The sequence below is a fragment of the Pogoniulus pusillus genome, chromosome Z (genome assembly GCF_015220805.1).
Source record: "Pogoniulus pusillus isolate bPogPus1 chromosome Z, bPogPus1.pri, whole genome shotgun sequence".
NCBI lineage: Eukaryota > Metazoa > Chordata > Aves > Piciformes > Lybiidae > Pogoniulus > Pogoniulus pusillus.
The window spans coordinates 111,847,662-111,866,713 of record NC_087309.1 but is presented as its reverse complement, the minus strand read 5'-3'; the positions used below and the strand labels follow the sequence as shown (position 1 = coordinate 111,866,713).

Below are 19,052 nucleotides of genomic sequence, written 5' to 3'. Positions count from 1 at the left end.
GAAGAAGTTCCTCCTTGAGCTGAGGCAGAACCTCCTGTGCTGCAGCTTACACCCATTGCTCCTTGTCCTTTCCCAGGGAGCAGTGAGCAGAGCCTGTCCCCCCACTCCTGGCAGCCTTCAGATACTTATAAACATGTATCAGATCCCCTCTAAATCTTCTCTTTTCCAGACTAAAAAGTCCCAAGTCTCTCAGCCTCTCCTCACAAGCCATGCCCTCCAGTCTCCTAACCACCCTCCTAGCCCTCTGCTGGACTGTGTCCAGCAGATCCCTGTCCCTCTTGAACTGGGGAGCCCAAAACTGAACACAGTATTCAAGATGGGTTCTCATCAGGGCAGAGTAGAGGGGGAGGAGAACCTCCCTTGATCTGCTGGACACACTCTTCCTAATACACCCCAGGATCCCATTGGCCTTCTTGGCCACAAGGGCACATTGCTGTGCCATGGATGTTATCCACCAGCACCTCCAGATCCCTCTCCACAGGGCTGCTCTCCAGCAGATCACCTCCCAGCCTGTTCTAGTGCAGTTTGTTATTCCTCCCCAGGTGCAGGACTCTGCACTTGTCCTTGTTGAACTTCATCTGGTTCCTCTGTGCCCAGCTCTCAGTCTGCCCAGGTCTCTCTGGATGTCCACACAGCCCCCAGCTGTCTCAGCCAAGCCTCCCAGCTTGGTGTCATCAGCAAACTTGCAGAGCAGACTCTGGCTGTCTGTGCCCTCATCAATGGCATTGATTAAGATGTTGAACAGAACTGGCCCCAGCACTGATCCCTGGGGGACACCACTGGTCACAGCTCCCCAGCTGCACCTGACACCACTGATCACCACCCTCTGAACTCTCTCTTGCAACCAGTTCCTAACCCACCTCACTGTCTGCTCTTCCATCCCACACTTCCTCAGCTTGCTCACTAAAATGTCATGACAGATGATGTCAAAGGCCTTGCTAAGGCCAAGGTAGACTACATCCCCTGGTTTCCCTGGATCTACACATTCAGTTATGGCATCACAAAATGCTCTCAGGTTAGTCAAGCATGACTTCCCTTGGTAAATCCATGCTGACTGCTCCTGATAACCTTCTTCTCTTCCCAGTGCCTTGAGATGCCCTCCAGCAGGAGCCTCTCCATCATTTTTCCAGGGATGGAGGTCAATAGTTCCCTGGAACCTCTTTCTTGCCCTTTTTGAAGCCTGGAGTGCCATTGGCTCTGCTCCAGCCCTCAGGCACCTCTCCTGTCTGCCACGATTTGGCAAAGATGATGGAGAGTGGCAGAGCAATAACATCAGGCAGTTCCCTCAGCACCCTTGGGTGCATCTCATCAGGGCCCATGGACTTGTGAATGTTTAATTTGTGTAACTGGTCCCTAACCCAGTCTGCACTGAGCAGTGGGGAGCATTCCCTCCTCCAGGCTTCCTTTCCTTCATCCAGGGACTGGAGCCCACAGGAGAGTTCAGCCTTAGGTGTGAAGACTGAAGCAAAGAAGGCATACAGCAACTCTGTCTTCTCCTCATCCTCAGTTATCAGGGCACTGTCTCCTCATTCAGCAGTGCCCCCACACCTTCCCTGTGCTTCCTTTTTCTCCTGATGTATTTGAAGAAGCCCTTCTTGTTCTGTTCTACTGCCTTTGCCAGCTTCAGTTTCAAGAGGGCTTTGGCCTTCCTTGTTGCCTTCCCACAAGCCCTGACTACTTCTCTATAGTTCCCCCAAGTGACCAATCCCTTCTTCCATGAATTGTAAGATTCCTTCTTCCCTGAGATTTCCTTCAGGAGCTCCTTATTCAGATCTCCTAGCACATCAACCTGATGTTTTACTCAGGGGAGCACACCTGGCTTGGGCTTGGAGGAAGTGGTCTTTAAAAATTAGCCAACTTTCTTGGGATCCTTTCCCCTCCAGAGCCTTAGCCCATGGGATTGCTGCAGGCATGTCCCTGAAGAGCACAAAGTTAGCTCTGCATCAGTCCAGGCTTGCAATTCTACTTGTTGCTCTGATTCTGCCCTTTAGAATGCTAAACTCCACCATGCCATGATCACTGTCCCCAAGACTGTTCCCAACCTTAATGTCCTCAACCAGTCCCTCTTTATTAGTTAATATAAGGTCCAGCAGTGCACCTCTCCTTGTTGATTCCTCCACTACCTGCATCAAGAAGTTATCATTGATACAGCGCAGGAGCCTTTTGGACTGCCTGTGCCTGGCTGTGTGAGCTTCCCAGCAAACAGCAGGTTGATTGAAGTCTCCCATGAGCACCAAGGAGTTAGCTCTAGAGGCTATCTCCAGCTGTCTGTAGAAGGCCTCATCAACATCTTTATCCTTTATCTTGGTCTGATGGTCTATAGTAGATCCCTACAACAAATTAATGTCCTTTCCCACATCCCCTAATCCTTACCCACAAGCTTTCAACCTCTTCTGCCCCCTGCCTTGGACAGAGCTCAGCACATTTCAGTTGCTCTCGCACATAGAGGGCAACTCCCCCACCTCATCCTAGAATCATGGAATCATAGAATCAACCAGGTTGGAAGAGACCTCCAAGATCATCCACTCCAACCTATCTCCCAGCCCTAGCCAGTCAACCAGACCATGGCACTAAGTGCCTCATCCAGGCTTTTCTTTCTGAACACCTCCAGGGATGGTGACTCCACCACCTCCCTGGGCAGCCCATTCCAATGCCAATCACTCTCTCTGACAACAACTTCCTCCTAACATCCAGCCTGTACTTCCACCGGCACAGCTTGAGACTGTGTCCCCTTGTTCTGTTGCTGGTTGCCTGGCAGAAGAGACCAACCCCCACCTGGCTACAACCTCCCTTCAGGTAGTTGTAGAGAGCAATGAGGTCACCCCTGAGCCTCCTCTTCTGCAGGCTGCACACCCCCAGCTCCCTCAGCCTCTCCTCACAGGGTTTGTGTTCCAGGCCCCTCACCAGCTTTGTTGCCCTTCTCTGGACATGTTCCAGCACCTCAACATCTCTCTTGAATTGAGGAGCCCAGAACTGGACACAGGAGTCAAGGTGTGGCCTGACCAGTATTGAGTACAGGGACAGAATAACCTCCCTTGTCCTACTGGCCACACTGTTCCTGATGCAGGCCAGGATGCCATTGGCTCTCTTGGCCACCTGGGCACACTGCTGGCTCACCTTCAGCATCCTACCTACCAGTACCCCAAGATCCCTTTCTTCCTGGCTCCTCTCAGACACTCAGTCCCCAGCCTGCAGTGCTGCTTGGGGTTATTGTGGCCAAAGTGCAGAACCCTGCACGTGGCCTTCTTGAATCTCATCCCATTGGCCTCTGCCCACCCATCCAGCCTGTCCACGTCCCTCTGCAGGGCTCTCCTACCTTCCAACAGCTCCACACCTGCTCCTAGCTTGGTGTCATCTGCAAACTTACTGATGCTGGACTCAATCTCCTCATCCAGATCATCAGTAAAGATATTGAACAGGACTGGGCCCAGTACTGATCCTTGGGGCACACCACTAGTGACAGCTGCCAACTGCATGTGGCACCATTCACCACCACTCTCTGAGCTCTGCCATCCAGCCAGTTCTTGATCCAGCACAGAGTGCATCTGTCCAAACCATGAGCTGCCAGCTTGGCCAGGAGCTTGTTGTGGCAGACAGTGTCAAAGGCTTTGCTGCAGTCCAGGTAGACTGCATCCACAGCCTGCCCCACAGTCACCAGGTGGGTAACCTGGCAATCTTGCTGATGTACCCTTCCTGAGCAGTACAGAGCCATCCATGGCAACATTCCAGTCATGGGATCTGTCCCACCATGTTTCACTGATGGCAATTATATCATAGTCATTCAGCCTGACACAGATCTCCAGCTCCTCCTGCTTATTCCCCATGCTCCCTGCATTGGTGTATAAGCATTTCAGGGAGGGATTTAGTCCATTAGCTTTCACTCTTGCTGTCTCACCATTCCCAGCCCCTTCCGTGGCCCTCAGCCAGTAGTAAGCTCTGCATGTGCTTATTCCTCATTGCTTGATCCCCGTGGCCCATCCCTGCAAGATTTAAAGAGTTCTTGTGTGTGCCCAGTGTGCTGCAGGGTAACAGGCTGAAGGCTCCTGTTAGCCTCCCTCCTGATATGCCATCTCTTGCTTCTTCTCCAGCACACAGCTCGCTGTTATCTGCCTCCCCTGAGCCACCAGTGGAGCTGCCACATGGCCCCACAATTGTCTCAGGCTTGCTTGTAGTAAGCCTGGCTCCCACCCTCCCCCCTTCCAACCTAGTTTAAAGCATGATTGATGATCCCAGACAACCTCTGCAATATACACCTCCTTCCACTTGGAGAGAGGTGCCCCCCATCTGCTGCCAGCAGCCCTGGTGTCATGTGGGGGGACCCATGGGCAAAGAAGCCAAACTCCTGTTGGAGGCTCCAGTCTCGAAGCCAAATGTTGAGCATGTGAGTCCTCCTCACTCTCTCTGGGTTGGTCCCTTCAACACAGAGGATAGAAGAGAATATTACCTGGGCTCCCATTCCCTTGGCCACTTGACCCAAGGCCCTGAAGTCTCTCCTTATAGCCTTTAATTTTTTCTTCCAAGGTCATCATAGCCTCCCTGGAAGGTTAGCAATGGGTAGTAGTCCATGGGCTGTACCAGGGAGGGAAGCCTTCTTATCACATCCTTCACCTGGGCCCCTGGTAGACAGCAGAGCTCCCTTTGCAGTGGGTCAGGTCTGCATATTGGGCCCTCTGCACCCTTCAAAAGGGAGTCTCCTATGACAATAACTCATCTCTTTTTTTGGTGCAAGATGTTTGTATGGAGGGTTTAGGCTGCTTTAATTTTGGGAACTTCTCCAAGCCACGTGGTTCACCTTCCTCACTGGCCAGTTGTACCTGCAGGACATCAAACCTGCTCTGAAAAGGCACCTGGGGGGCACTGTTAATAACTGAAGCAACACTCCCACCATGGTGGGTGGGAATTTGTTGCCACAGTCCTGTGTTGATTTGGTAGGGGCAGTTCAGGGGGTGGGAGATGGACAAGGCAGGAGTTTCTTTACTGCCTTGACCATGGACTTGCCTCCCCTCCCTCTTTTCCTTTGAGTCACTGGCTTCAATCTGACAGGGGTGGATGCAGGGGGGTACTTGACTCTCAGTGTCTGATAATGGTTATAATCCTGTCTCTCCATCAGGGCTGCCAGAGCCTGGCACCACCTGTCTGTCTCATCTTCTGCTTCTCTGATTTTTCTAGGCCTATGAACTACATCCTTCAATCTTTCATCTTCATCCTCCAGCTGTGCTGCTCTTCTGAGTAGGAAATCTACCTGTTCACAGCATATGCAATTCCCTGGTACAGAGGAGAGGCTGAGGCATTCACTGCAGCCTGTGGTCTGCATCTTAGTCTGTTTCATTTCAGCCTCCATCTGTGTTCCCATTTCCATCTTAGCTGGCACCAGGAGCCTGCCCTTCTTCTGTTGGGTGGAGACCATTATGCTTACCTGCTATGGTGATGTGGTTATAGGCCAGCAGGTTTGGGTTTGGGTTGTGTGGGTTGTTTTTTTGCTTGTTTTTTTTTTTTTTTGTCTTGGTGAAAAGCTCAGCATGAGCCTGCAGTGTAAGTGCAGCCCAGACAGCAACTGTGTGCTGGGCTGCAGCAGGAGCAGTGTGGGCAGCAGGGCAAGGGAGGGGATGCTGCCCCTTGGCTCTGCTCTCATCAGACCCCACCTGGAGTCCTGTGTGCAGTTCTGGAGCCCCCACCACAAGCAGGACATGAAAGTGTTGGAGCCAGTCCAGAGGAGGGCCATGAAAATGCTGAGAGGGCTGCAGCAGCTCTGCTATGAGGGCAGGCTGAGAGAGTTGGGGCTCTGCAGCCTGGAGAAGAGAAGGCTTTGAGAAGACTTTGTAGTGGCCTTGCAGTATCTCAAGAGGGGTACAGGAGGGCTGGGGAGGGACTATTGACAAGGTCTTGTAATGACAGGACAAGGGGTACTGGGTTTAAACTGACAGAGGGGAGATTGAAACTGGATGTTAGGAAGAAGTTCTTTGCAGTGAGGGTGGTGAGACACTGGCACAGGTTGCCCAGGAAGGCTGTGGCTGCTCTCTCTCTGGATGTGTTCAAGGCCAGACTGGATGAGGTCTTGAGAGACCTGTTCTAGTGAGAGGTGTCCCTGCCTATGGGGAGGGGATTGGAACTGGCTGATCTTTGAGGTCCCTTCCAAACTAAACCATTCTGTGATTCTATGATTCTTTGTTGCATCCCTGCATCCTTTGCCAGCATTCTTGTATTTCTCCCAAGTGGTTAGCCCCTCCTTACATGGTCTGTATAATTGCTTCTTCCACTGAAGATAATCCAGTAGCTCTCTGCTCTGCCATATAGGTTTCCTAGCTGTCTTACCTGATTTCTTACTCTTTGGGATGCTCCATTCTTGAGCCTGGAGGAAAGGATGCTTGAAAAGTGACCATCTAACTTGGATGCCTCTGCTGCCTAGGACCCTATCCCATGGGACTTCCCCAAGCAATTCCTTGAAGAGGCCAAAGTTAGCCCTTCTGAAATCCAGGGTGGCAGTCATGCTTGTGGCACAATTATGATTGTGCCTATTGCATATAATCCTGTACTCAGCCATCTCATGATCATTGCAGTCCACCTCATGGTCTCTGCACCCCTCTACCTTCATATCCTCAACCAATCCCTTCTTGTTTGCCAGTAAAGGTCCAGCAGCACTCCTCTCCTAGCCAGCTCCTCCACCAGCTGCATCAGGAGGTCATTGGCAATGCGCTGGAGGAAGCTCCCGGACAGCGCATGCCTGCCTGTGCCACTTTCCCAGCCTATGTCAGGGCAATCAAAGTCTCTCATGACAACCAGAGCCTGTGGTTTTGGGGCTACTTCCAGCTGCCTGCAGAAGGCCTCATTAACTTCCTCATCCTAATCAGGCAGCCTGTAGTAAACACCCACAACAGAGTCTCCCACGTTAGTCCTCCTCTTAATCCTTTGCACACAAGCTCTCAACTGGCTCTTCACCCACTCCCAGGGAGAGCTTGTTACATTCCAGTTTCTCTCCCTCAATAAAGAGCAACTCCACCTCCTCCTCTTGTTGTGTGGAAACTCGTGAGGAGACTCAGGCTGCAATCAGCAGTTGCTGCTTCCCTTTATAAAACAGTCCTTAAGCCTTGTTTCGTGGCAACAGAAATCCTCGTTCACCTCTCATGCTAAACGTTTGGTGTTTGGCCCGTTTCAAGAGTGTGCAGGCACAGTTTTTTTCCCAGACACTCTTTTAGGTCATGTCTCATCATTCTTTGCATCATTTCTCTGTTTGCAGTCCTGATTTAGATGCAGCTGTGTATCTGGGTTCTTTTGCATAGCAGATTTAAAATTGTGAGAAGCAGCTGCTAGTTGGGAGTTGAGGCTTAGAGGCTCATTAACTCACAAAACCACTTATATTTTTGTTTGCATTTGAGAGCTGATTATGATAGAATCATAGAATCAACCATGTTGGAAGACACCTCCAAACTCATCCAGTCCAGCCTAGCTCCCAGCTCTGTCCAATCAACCAGACCATGGCACTAAGTGCCTCATCCAGGCTTTTCTTGAACACCTCCAGGGATGGTGCCTCCACCACCTCCCTGGGCAGCCCATTCCAATGCCAATCACTCTCTCTGTGAAGAACTTCCTCCTAACATCCAGCCTAGACCTCCCCTGGCACAACTTGAGACTCTGTCCCCTTGTTCTGTTGCTGGTTGCCTGGGAGAAGAGACCAAACCCCACCTGGCTACAGCCTCCCTTCAGGTACTTGTAGACAGCAATGAGGTCACCCCTGAGCCTCCTCTTCTCCAGGCTAAACACCCCCAGCTCCCTCAGCCTCTCCTCACAGGGCTTCCTGTTCCAGGCCCCTCACCAGCTTTGTTGCCCTTCTCTGGACATGTTCCAGCACCTCAACATCTCTCTTGAATTGAGAGGCCCAGAACTGGACACAACACTCAAGGTGTGGCCTGACCAGTATTGAGTACAGTGGAAGAATAACCTCCCTTGTCCTACTGGCCACACTGTTCCTGATGCAGGCCAGGATGCCATTGGCTCTCTTGGCCACCTGGGCACACTGCTGGCTCATCTTCAGCTATTATCTACCAGTACCCCCAGGTATCTCTCTGTAATACCTTGTAATTACTCTCAGTGAAGGTTCTGCATTCTTCTGAGGCTGGGTAGCCACAGGATTTATGGTGATTTGATCAACCATTTGTTTAAATAGCAGCAAGATTTCTTGTACCATTGACAACCACGGAGGTGGGGGCCTCCCCATCCCTACTGTGTGCACTGGGACACCTCTCAGGAATAACAATGCATGGTACCTATTCAGAGCTTATTACACTGCTAGGTATTTTCCAAAGGGTGGGAAAGGCATTTACTGCTTGTCACCAAAGAGGAAGCTAAGGCTCAGAGGTGAAATCCCACTTAGTGGGGTACGAATAGGCTCAAACTTCCCATCCTGACTAAGAACCAGCTGCATCCCAAGTTCTCATATGTCCTACTGAGTCCTGACACAGGTTTGCAAGATCATTCTGCTCCTGTCTTCATCCCAAGACATTAGCCTTTAAACAGCATTTGGTAGGCTGGCATTTTAAACTAGCTCAGACAGCTGAGCTAGTGTCCCTGTGATAGGAGAGGAGAGTCTGCGTCCAGCAGAAAGGAACAGGGAGGTGTTGTGATTTAAACTCAGCTGTCAGCTGAGTTCCACACAGCTTCTTTCACTGCTTCACAGAGTCACAGAGACATCCAGGTTGCAAAAGCCCCTCAGGGTCACCAAGTCCAACCTAGAACCCTACTCTACAAGATGCACTTTAAACATATTCCTAAGCACCACATCCAAACCACCCCTAAGCACATCCAGGGCAGGTGGCTCCACCACCTTCCTGGGCAGTTCATTCCAGTCCCTGACCACTCTCTCTGTGAAAAAACTTTTCCTAATGTCCAATCTAAGCCTCCCCAGCCTCAGCTTGAGGCCATGCCCCCTTGTTCTGTCTCCAGTTACCTGTGAGAAGAGACCAGCAGCAGCCTCTCCACAATGTCTGTTCAAGTAGTTGTATACAGCAATGAAGTCTCCCCTCAACCTCCTCTTCCTCAAACTAACAATCCCCAGCTCCATCAGTCACTCCTTATAAGATTTATTGTCTAGGCCCTTCACCAGCTTTGCCAGCCTCCACCCCCTGTCAGCTCTGCCTTATATGGTGGGCACAAAGTCAACGTGGTATCAAATACCCATTAGCTAGTTCAGAGGGCTGTCCTGGCTATGTTCCCTCCCAGCTTCTTCTGAAGGAACCCTATCCCAGCCAAATCCCTGACATTATCCACCACTCATTCTGTACTGTGTATGTTAGGACCAGCAACAACCCATCCTGAAGCAGGATTAACCCAGGCCATCTTCCCTAATATACTCTTCATGTGCACTAGGGGGACTGACTTATCTCCTTCTACCATATGTGGGAGTTTGGACTGAGCAGGACCAGCTTGATTGGCAGATCCTCTGATGTTAACTCCCCAGGTGGCTTCTACTAAATATGTTCCAGTTTTTCAAAGTCTTTCCACCCATTGCTTTCAGTGTAGTTTTTAGCAGTTAATTTTTCCTAGCAGCTGGTGCTTGATAAAAGATGTGATATGCTCACTCAGTGCCATGCTCCTTGTCTGACTCAGTTCTTTCTGGGCTGCCCTGTTGCCATAGCACATGCTTTACAAGGCACAGGATGGTGTTCTAGGTGATGGCATGGAGTACTGGATGTGTTTCCGGCCATTCAGTGGTTGCTTCCACCACGGTGGACCACATGGTGTTTGCCTTGGCAGGTTTGTGGTGCAATCAACCTGCCAGGCTTCACCATATTTGTGTTTCAGCTGTCATCCTCCATGACTACCTGAAGGGAGGTTTTAGCCAGGTGGGGGTTGGTCTTTTCTGCCAGACAACCAGCAGCAGAACAAGGGGACACAGTCTCAAGTTGTGCCAGAGAGGTCTAGGATGGATGTTAGGAGGAAGTTGTTGGCAGAGAGAGTGATTTCCCATTGGAATGGGCTGCCCAGGGAGGTGGTGGAGTCACCATCCCTGGAGGTGTTGAAGAAAAGCCTGGCTGAGGCACTTAGTGCCATGGTTTAGTTGACTGGCTAGGGCTGGGTGCTAGGTTGCACTGGATGATCTTGAAGGTCTCTTCCAACCTGGTTGATTCTATGATTCTATGACACAGATTCTTTTCTGAGTAAGTTGTTGTTATGACAGGGTTACCAAAGGAAAGTATGAAGTTATGATGCTTTATGGTCACTTCTATACATTATCAGAGGTCTTACCAGTACAGTACCCACTCCCCTGTACCCAGGAGTGTGGCTAATCAGTGACAGAGAAGTGTTTCTTCATAGTTGATCCACATCATGGAACTTGGGAGACAGCCAAGCACCTTTGGTGAGTGTTCAGGTGGGAGAAGCTTGCACAGAGAAGCTTCTCTGGGGTAGTCAGTGGACATGGAAGTGGGCATGGCATGTAATTCCCAGCTTACCCGATCATCATGGTTTCTTTGTTCTGCCAGTGGTACTTTAACAAGTATATCTCATCCTCTGAAGAGCTTATCTTGGATATCTTTGTCTTCAGCTGAGCCTGTTGGGAATATCACAGCCTTCTCCTGGGTTCAACAGAGCAGATAGCTCACCAAGAAAGCCTTGGGGTGGGGAGGTCCTGGTTAAATAAATATCTTTCTTTGTCGGTAGATTTACTTGGTCACCTTTAAGGCTCTTGTCATCAGCTCTTCTTTACACCATTGTGTGCCTCCTCTTCTCAAGGCCTCTGCTGCTTTCTTCTAAACTATGACAAACTGTGCTAGAATGACAGCATCACAGAATGCCAGGGGCTGGAAGGGACCAGTCAACCCTCGTGCAGAGCAGGATCTCCTACACCAGCTCAAACAGGAGCACATCCAGGTGGGTTTTGAACATCTCCAGAGAAGGAGACTCCACAACCCCCCTGGGCAGCCTGTTCCAGTCTTCTGTCACCCTCACAGGGAAAAATAAATCTCCTTCTGTTTACATGAAATCTTAAATGTAAAGTCACAGAGTAACTACCTGCTTCTAGTACCTTTCAAAAAGCCTCCTGGGACAGGCACAATGCATTGAATGGTGCAGTAAACACTGCACTGGGTGTATCCAGGAAGGATGTGTGTAGCTTCTTGATTGAAAGCTAATTAAATTACTAGCCAGTCAGAAGCCACCCCAAGATTTTTCTTACAAGGACACAGAATCACAGAACCTTAGGGGCTGGAAGGGACCTCCAGATATCATCCAGTCCAACCCCCCACCCCCCTGCCAAGGCAGGATCCCCTAGAGTAGATCACACAGGAATGCATCCAGGTAGGTTTGGAAACTCTCCAGAGAAGGAGACTCCACAACCTCTCTGGGCAGCCTGCTCCAGGGCTCTGTCACCCTCACTGTAAAGAAGTTTCTCCTCATGTTGAGCTGAAACCTTCTCTGTTCCGATTTGTAGCTGCTGCTCCTTGGCTTACTGCTGCTGACCACCAAAAAAGATTGCCCACATCCATTTGACCCCCATCCCTCATATATATGTACACACTGATCAGATCTCCTCTCAGTCTTCTCTTCTCCAGACTAAACAGCCCCAGGGCTCTCAGTCTGTCTTTGTAGGGGAGATGCTCAAGTCCCTCAGGCATCTTTGTGGTTCTCTGCTGGATTTTTTCTATCAGTTCCTGTCTCTCCTGAACTGTGAAGCCCAAAACTGGACACAGTACTGAAGGTGTGGTCTCCCTAGGGCAAAGTAGAGGGCGAGAAGAACCTCCCTAGACCTGCTGGACACACTTTCCCTGGTGTAGCCCAGGATGCCATTGGCTCTCTTGTCCACAAGGGCACATTGCTGGCCCACATCTGAAGACAGAGTTTCTGAGGGCAGGCTGCAATTTTGATTTTCTCTGTGTATGTAGTTCACCCATCCTGCACTCCTGATGTGTACCAGCATAGATCATAGATTCTCTTATCGTGTTCTCAATTGATGCTGACTGCACAGAATTGCAGGGCTTGTTTACAGAACACAAGAGCTCAGCTTTTACCTGTAGTTCTCAGCAGCAGCAGCAGCAGCAGCAGCAGCTTCTGAGCCCCCCTTACACACAATTACTGCTGACTGATGTATGTGGGAGACAGTGCAGTACACATGCAAAAATGATGAGAAGTTGCAAGTGTTTTGACTCTTCACTGTACTTTAGGTTAGGTAAAGTCAGTATACATTACACAGTGACAGAATTTGCCTGGAGTAAGCAGCAATTTTTGGTGTTTGTCATAGCAGGCCTGTAGGAAAGCATTTGTTATAGTATAGGGTTAACACAGAGGAGGTCCTGATAGGAACTGAAAAAAGTGCTGAGCAGGAAAGATTCTGCCTTGTGGCTGCTCAGTGCTGCTGCTAAGTATGCCATGAGATCAACCTGGATCATTGAAACTGACACAGCTGCTATTGTGCAAGCTGAGAAGGATCACTGCAAATCCAGCTGGAATAAGCAGCAGGCAGGTACATCTCAACACAGCAGAGCTTTTCTGTGCCCTAGCTCATATCAGTTCCTAGCAGCTGCTTTGTGCCTGCTATCACTGAAATTCCCTTGAGATTCAGTTCCTATTCTATTCTCTCAGGCTGTAAATTTAATTCTTCCCTTTGAACAGTGGACAGAGCAGAACTAGATGGAATCACTTTCACTGCCATTTATAGTCAGTTCAAAAGGGTGTTAGATGGCAAGACTCCAGGAGGTCAGACGAAAGGACCACCTGCAGTAGTGGAAATGTTGGGGAGACAGCAACTGAGTAAGTGTAGTGGGGATCTACCCTACGATACTGTTCAGCCTCCAGCAGCTGACCCTTTCACAGTATCACAGTATCACAGTATCAACAAGGTTGGAAGAGACCTCACAGATCATCAAGTCCAACCCTTTACCACAGAGCTCAAGGCTAGACCATGGCACCAAGTGCCACGTCCAGTCCTGCCTTGAACAGCTCCAGGGACAGCAACTCCACCACCTCCCCGGGCAGCCCATTCCAGTGTCCAATGACTCTCTCAGTGAAGAACTTTCTCCTCACCTCCAGCCTAAATTTCCCCTGGCACAGCCTGAGGCTGTGTCCTCTTGTTCTGGTGCTGGCCACCTGAGAGAAGAGAGCAACCTCCTCCTGGCCACAACCTCCCCTCAGTTAGTTCACACCTAGACAGCTCATAGAATCAGAGAATCAATCACAGAATGTCAGGGACTGGAAGGGACCTCCAAAGCTCATCCAGTCCAACCCCCCTGCAGAGCAGGATCTCCTTTACCAGATCACACAGGAAAGCATCCAAGTGGGTTTTGAATATCTCCAGAGAGGGAGACTCCACAACCCACCCTGGGCAGCCTGCTCCAGTCTTCTGTCACCCTCACAGTGAAAAAAATTCCTCCTCATGTTTACATGAAACTTCATCTTCCACCCATTGCCCCTTGTCCTGTCACTGGGCATCACCCAGCAGAGCCTGGCTCCATGCTCTTGGCACTTGCCCTTTATATATTCATGAACACTGATGAGGTCACCTCTCAGTCTCCTCCTCTCCAAGGTAAAGAGCCCCAGCTCCCTCAGGCTCTCCTCATAACAGACATGTTCCACTCCATCATCTTTGTGGCTCTGTGCTGGACTCTCTCAAGCAGTTCCCTATGGTCCTTACTGAACTGGGGGAGCCCAGAACCAGACACAGCTCTCCAGATGTGGCTTCACCAGGGCAGAGGAGAGGGGCAGAAGAACTAACCACAGCCCTTCTCATACACCCCAGGATGTCATTGGCCCTCCTGGCCAAAAGAGCACACTGATGGCTCATAGTCAACCTCCCATCCACTAGGATCCACAGATCCTTTTCCCCTTTGCTGACTTCCAGCAGATCATTTCCCAACCTATCCTGATCCCTGGGGTTGTTCTTTGCCAGGTGCCAGACTCTACACTTATCCTTGTTGAACTCCATTCTGTTTCTCCTTATCCAACTCTCAGCCTGTCCAAGTCTCAGTGAACAGCAGCACAACTTTCTGGTGTGGCAGCCACTCCAGCCAGTTTGGTATCATCAGCAAACTTGCTGACAGTGCTCTCTGTGCCCTCATCCAGGTCATTGATGAATGTATTGAACAGAACTGGTCCCAATACTAACCTCTGTGGGACTCCACTAGTTACAGGCCTCCAGCTAGACTCCATCCCACTGACCACAGCTCTCTGACTTCTTCCCTTCAATGAGTTCTCAATCCACCTCACTACCTGATCACGCAGACCACACTGCCTCAGTTGAGCTGCAAGGATGCTGTGGGATACAGTGTCAAACGGTTTACTGAAATCAAGATAAACCACATCCACTGCTCTACCAGCATCTGTCCACCTGGTTATGTCCTCACAAACATCTATCAGGTTGGTTAAACATGACTTCCCTTTGGTAAAGCCATGCTGACTGCTCTTAGTGACCCTCTTGCCCTCAATTTGCCTCAGGACAGCACCAAAGATAAGTTGCTTCATCACGTTTCTGGGGATGGAGGTGAGGCTGACTGGTCTATAGTTTCCTCTGCATGTGTTTGGTAAACATGAGGATTGTCTATATAGATGTGAGGGAGTGTTTACATTAAAACATAATCTGCTGTGGGATTTGAACAGAGACAAAAAAATCTGTGATTCATGGGTCTTCTAAAATGGGATCTCCACCCCCAAATCTGCATTTTATATTGAACTGGATTTGCTGTTCAAAACAAACCAAGCTCTGGCATTTATAGGCTGTCCAAAGCAATAGAAGCACCGTCCCTGGAGGTCTTCAAGAAAAGACTGGATAAGGCACTTAGTGCCATGGTCTAGTTGACTGGATAGGTCTGGGTGCTAGGTTGGACTGGATGATCTTGGAGGTCTCTTCCAACCTGCTTGATTCTCTGATTCTGTGAATAGGAATAAGGTAATGGTTTTAAACTACAGCAGGATGGATTAAGATTAGATATTAGAAAAAAATTCTCTATTGTGAAGGCGGTGAGACGCTGGAATAGGCTGCCTTAAGAAATTGTGGATGCCTTAGAATCATGGAATCAGCCAGATTGGAAGAGACCTCCAAGATCATCCAGTCCAACCTAGCACCCAGCCCTAGCCAGTCAACTAGACCATGGCACTAAGTGCCTCAGCCAGGCTTTGCTTGAACACCTCCAGGGACGGTGCCTCCACCACCTCCCTGGGCAGCCCATTCCAATGCCAATCACTCTCTGTGACAACAACTTCCTCCTAACATCCATCCTAGACCTCCCCTGGCACAACTTGAGACTGTGGCCCCTTGTTCTATTGCTGCTTGCCTGGGAGAAGAGGCCACCCCCCACCTGGCTACAGTGTCCCTTCAGGTACTTGTAGACAGCAATGAGGTCACCCCTGAGCCTCTTCTTCTCCAGGCTGCACACCCCCAGCTCCCTCAGCCTCTCCTCACAGGGCTGTGCTCCAGGCCCTTCACCAGCTTTGTTGTCCTTCTCTGGACACATTCCAGTACCTCAACATCTCTCTTGAATTGAATTTATTCCTGGAAATATTTATGAGGAGGCTGGATGAGTCTTTGAACAATCTGGACTAGTGGGAGGTGTCCTTGCCCATTGGCAGGAGGGTTGGAACTAGATGATCTTTAAGGTCCCTTCCAACTTGAGTTGTGCTATGATTCTGAGAGTCTACGAGAGTTTAAAGGGCTGTTTAAAAGGCTCTGTGCATTTTTGCCCCTGTAAGTCCCAGTCAAAGACTGAAAGCCTAGTTGATGGACGATTTGAGGTGAATAGGAGACTTGTGCTAACACTCTGTCTTGTTGTGATAATGATGGATAAGGGCCATCAGCATAAAATTATGCTCACTGTGAAAATAGAAGTCATGATTGCAGCCAGCGCCGAAATCTCTAGCATGTTTCCTGGAAATCACTTGCTTGAAAGAAGGAATTAGATGCTCTTGTGCTAGGCAGGCTGCTGGGGAATTTGCAGCTTGTTGGCTGGCTATCTGTGTGACTAGGATGCCTAACACTTTAGCCTTACCAACAAGCTGTTGTCTGCTGCCATTTAGATGCTAGCTTTGGCTGTCCTGTTCTCCAAAAGGATTTCTGCCTACATCCCACACCACCCAGGTTAGTGGATGTCTTTAAGCTGTGAAAGGGCTGGTCAAAGGAACACTGACACTGACCTTTCTGCTCCTGTGTGTGGTGTGGGCAGCTCACACCAGTGTCCTGCACCATCACAGTAAGGCCTTTTTTAATCTTCTGAGGGGATCTAATATTAAAAAAAACAGTGTAGAGAGATATCTCTACACTAGATCTAACCAATGGTCTGCCTCTTCCATCATCCTGTCTCCAGTATTGGCCAAAGGTTCCTGCCATTATGGAAGTGTAAGTACAGGGCAAAGCAATAACCTAGCCTAATATTCTCTGTCTCTTTCATTCTCAATTTTCAGTCCTGGGGCATTCAAACAAGGGAAAGTGTAGAGTCTTGCACCTGGGAAAGAACAGACCCAGGGATCAGTATAGGTTAGGGACTGACCTGTTGGAAGGCAGTGATCTGGGGGGTCCTAGTGGGTAGGACGTTGACCATGAGTCAATAGTGTGCTCTCTTGGCCAGGAGGACCAATGCCATTCTGGGGTGTATGAGAAGGGCTGTGGTCAGCAGGTCAATAGAGGTTCTCCTGCCTCTCTCCTCTGCCCTGGTGAGACTGCATCTGGAGTACTGCATCTGGTTCTGTACACCCCCACCCCTCCAAGTTTAGTAAGGACCTTGGGGAACTGCTTGAGAGAGTCCAGCACAGAGCCACAAAGATGATGGAGTGGAACATGTCTGTTATGAGGAGAGCCTGAGGGAGCTGGGGCTCTTTACCTTGGAGAGGAGGAGACTGAGAGGTGACCTCATCAGTGTTCATGAATATATAAAGAGTAAGTACCAAAAGCATGGAGCCAGGCTCTGCTGGGTGATGCCCAGTGACAGGACAAGGGGCAATGGGTGGAAGCTGAAGTTTCATGTAAACATGAGGAGGATTTTTTTTCACTGTGAGGGTGACAGAAGACTGGAGCAGGCTGCCCAGGGTGGGTTGTGGAGTCTCCCTCTCTGGAGATATTCAAAACCCACTTGGATGCTTTCCTGTGTGATCTGGTAAAGGAGATCCTGCTCTGCAGGGGGGTTGGACTGGCTGAGCTTTGGAGGTCCCTTCCAGTCCTTGACATTCTGTGATTCTGTGATTCCTGAGCTGTAAGTTGTTTCCTGGTATTTAATGATCCTCACCAGATTTATCCACCGTGAGCTTGTCCAGCTGATTATTGAACCTATGGCACATTCTAGCATCCACAGCACATCCTACAGGTTGTCCAGCCTAGTTGATGGGACAGGGCTGGGGGATAGGTTGGACTGGATGATCTTGGAGGTCTCTTCCAACCTGGTTAATTCTATGATTCTATGGCACAGATTCATTCAGGAACTTGTTGCTGAATATGGTTGCATAATCAAAAGTGGGAATCACAGCCTCACTGACAAAATCCATGTAGTCTTCTAGCAGTCTGAGAATACTTTCAAAAGGGAGCAAGGAATAGAACTGGGTGCAACTGGAGAAGAGAAGGAAACAACTCTTGAAATTCTCTTGGGTTAGAAGGAGTTCTGAAAGCATTAACTCTGATTCTTAGCAGTAACTGAGTTTGATTAATCAAGAGCACGACCTCCGCAGAGTTTTCTTGCTGTACAAGGGCAAGATCAACCTTCATAAATAAATGTGACTGATATTTGTCTACCTGTCTGAAACCTTTCTATTCCTTCCACTGTGTCTCTAAATAGTCATGGATCAGTTGAGGCTTGATAGAAAATGCTGTTGTGATGGCTTGGGTGTAACCCGCCCCCCCCCTTTTAGAAATACCCAACTAGACTCAGCTGGCTCTGGGAATATGAATGAAGCTATTTATTTACAGCTAGCACAATATACAAGCAGATATTTACAATATATACAGTTATAGACAGAAATAGACAAGGTAAAAGTAATACAGAAACACAACTCCCCTCCCAGAAACCTGAGTCCCCAGGAGGGGCTCTCAACCACCCCTGCACCTTCCCCCTGCCCCTCTCAACCTTACCTCAGTCCTAAGGTAGAATGGAGGTTCAGCCAAGAGGTTAAGAAGCAAAGGTGAGTGGAAGGTGAGGTTAGGGAGATGCAGCTCAGCCAGAGCCCAGCCAGAGAGTGCAGCAAAAAATGTCGAGAGTGTTATCTAATGTTTTTCATTCTTGTTCCCATACATCTCAGGGAGACTGTGAGGGGAGCAGACATCACAATTGTTTTCCTTTCACAGCCTATGATCTACTTTTTCTCACCAAAACATTCTACCCTGCTTCAAACTAGCACAGCTGTGTAACCTAAGCAAATAACTACCTCTCTGATTTAAGTAAGAAGCAGCAGCATAACAATGAAATGGGCAGCTCAGAAAGTTCTGCCACATATCATTTCTCTGTCTATGGTCTGCTGTGTTATGAATTGTGCAAAATTGATAGTCAATATTAATTTTGATATCCAGACAAAGCTGCTTAATAACTATGAAAATTGTTTATTAACATTAATTCTTACCAGAAAGCTTATTTATAGTGTTCAAAATGCAGAGTTGGGATATTTATACACACAGGGAACAGGCAACCGAGAACACTTAAGAAATGGCTAGCAAGTACAAACATTAAACTAATAGCTGGAAAGAGGATCTTAGTTTCACTTGCCCACTAGGGGACTCGAGAGGGTCCTGTCTGCTGCTAAGGCAGAAGGCACAGTAAAATTTCTTACAAAGAGGCTTTGAATATTTACTCACAAAATAGTATCAGACAGTACCCAAACACTTGAAGGGAGTTCTGTCGGTGTCTTGAAAGTCACTGCTTATGAGGAGAGGCTGAGGGACCTGGGGCTTTTAGTCTGGAGAAGAGAAGACTTAGAGAGGATTTGATAAATGTTTGTAAGTATCTGAAGGCTGCCAGGAGGGGGGGACAGGCTCTGCTCACTGCTCCCTGGGAAAGGACAAGGAGCAATGGGTGTAAGCTGCAGCACAGGAGGTTCTGCCTCAACACAAGGGGGAACTTCTTTACTGTAAGGGTCACAGAGCACTGAAATAGGCTTCC

The 19,052-nt window shown here is 49.1% G+C and overlaps 1 protein-coding gene across 6 annotated transcripts in view; it reads left to right on the top strand.

Annotated features, from left to right (window-relative positions):
• Window positions 1-19,052, top strand: part of CPLX1 (complexin 1) — a 190,161-nt gene that overhangs the window by 46,488 nt on the left and 124,621 nt on the right. The window lies entirely within an intron of this gene.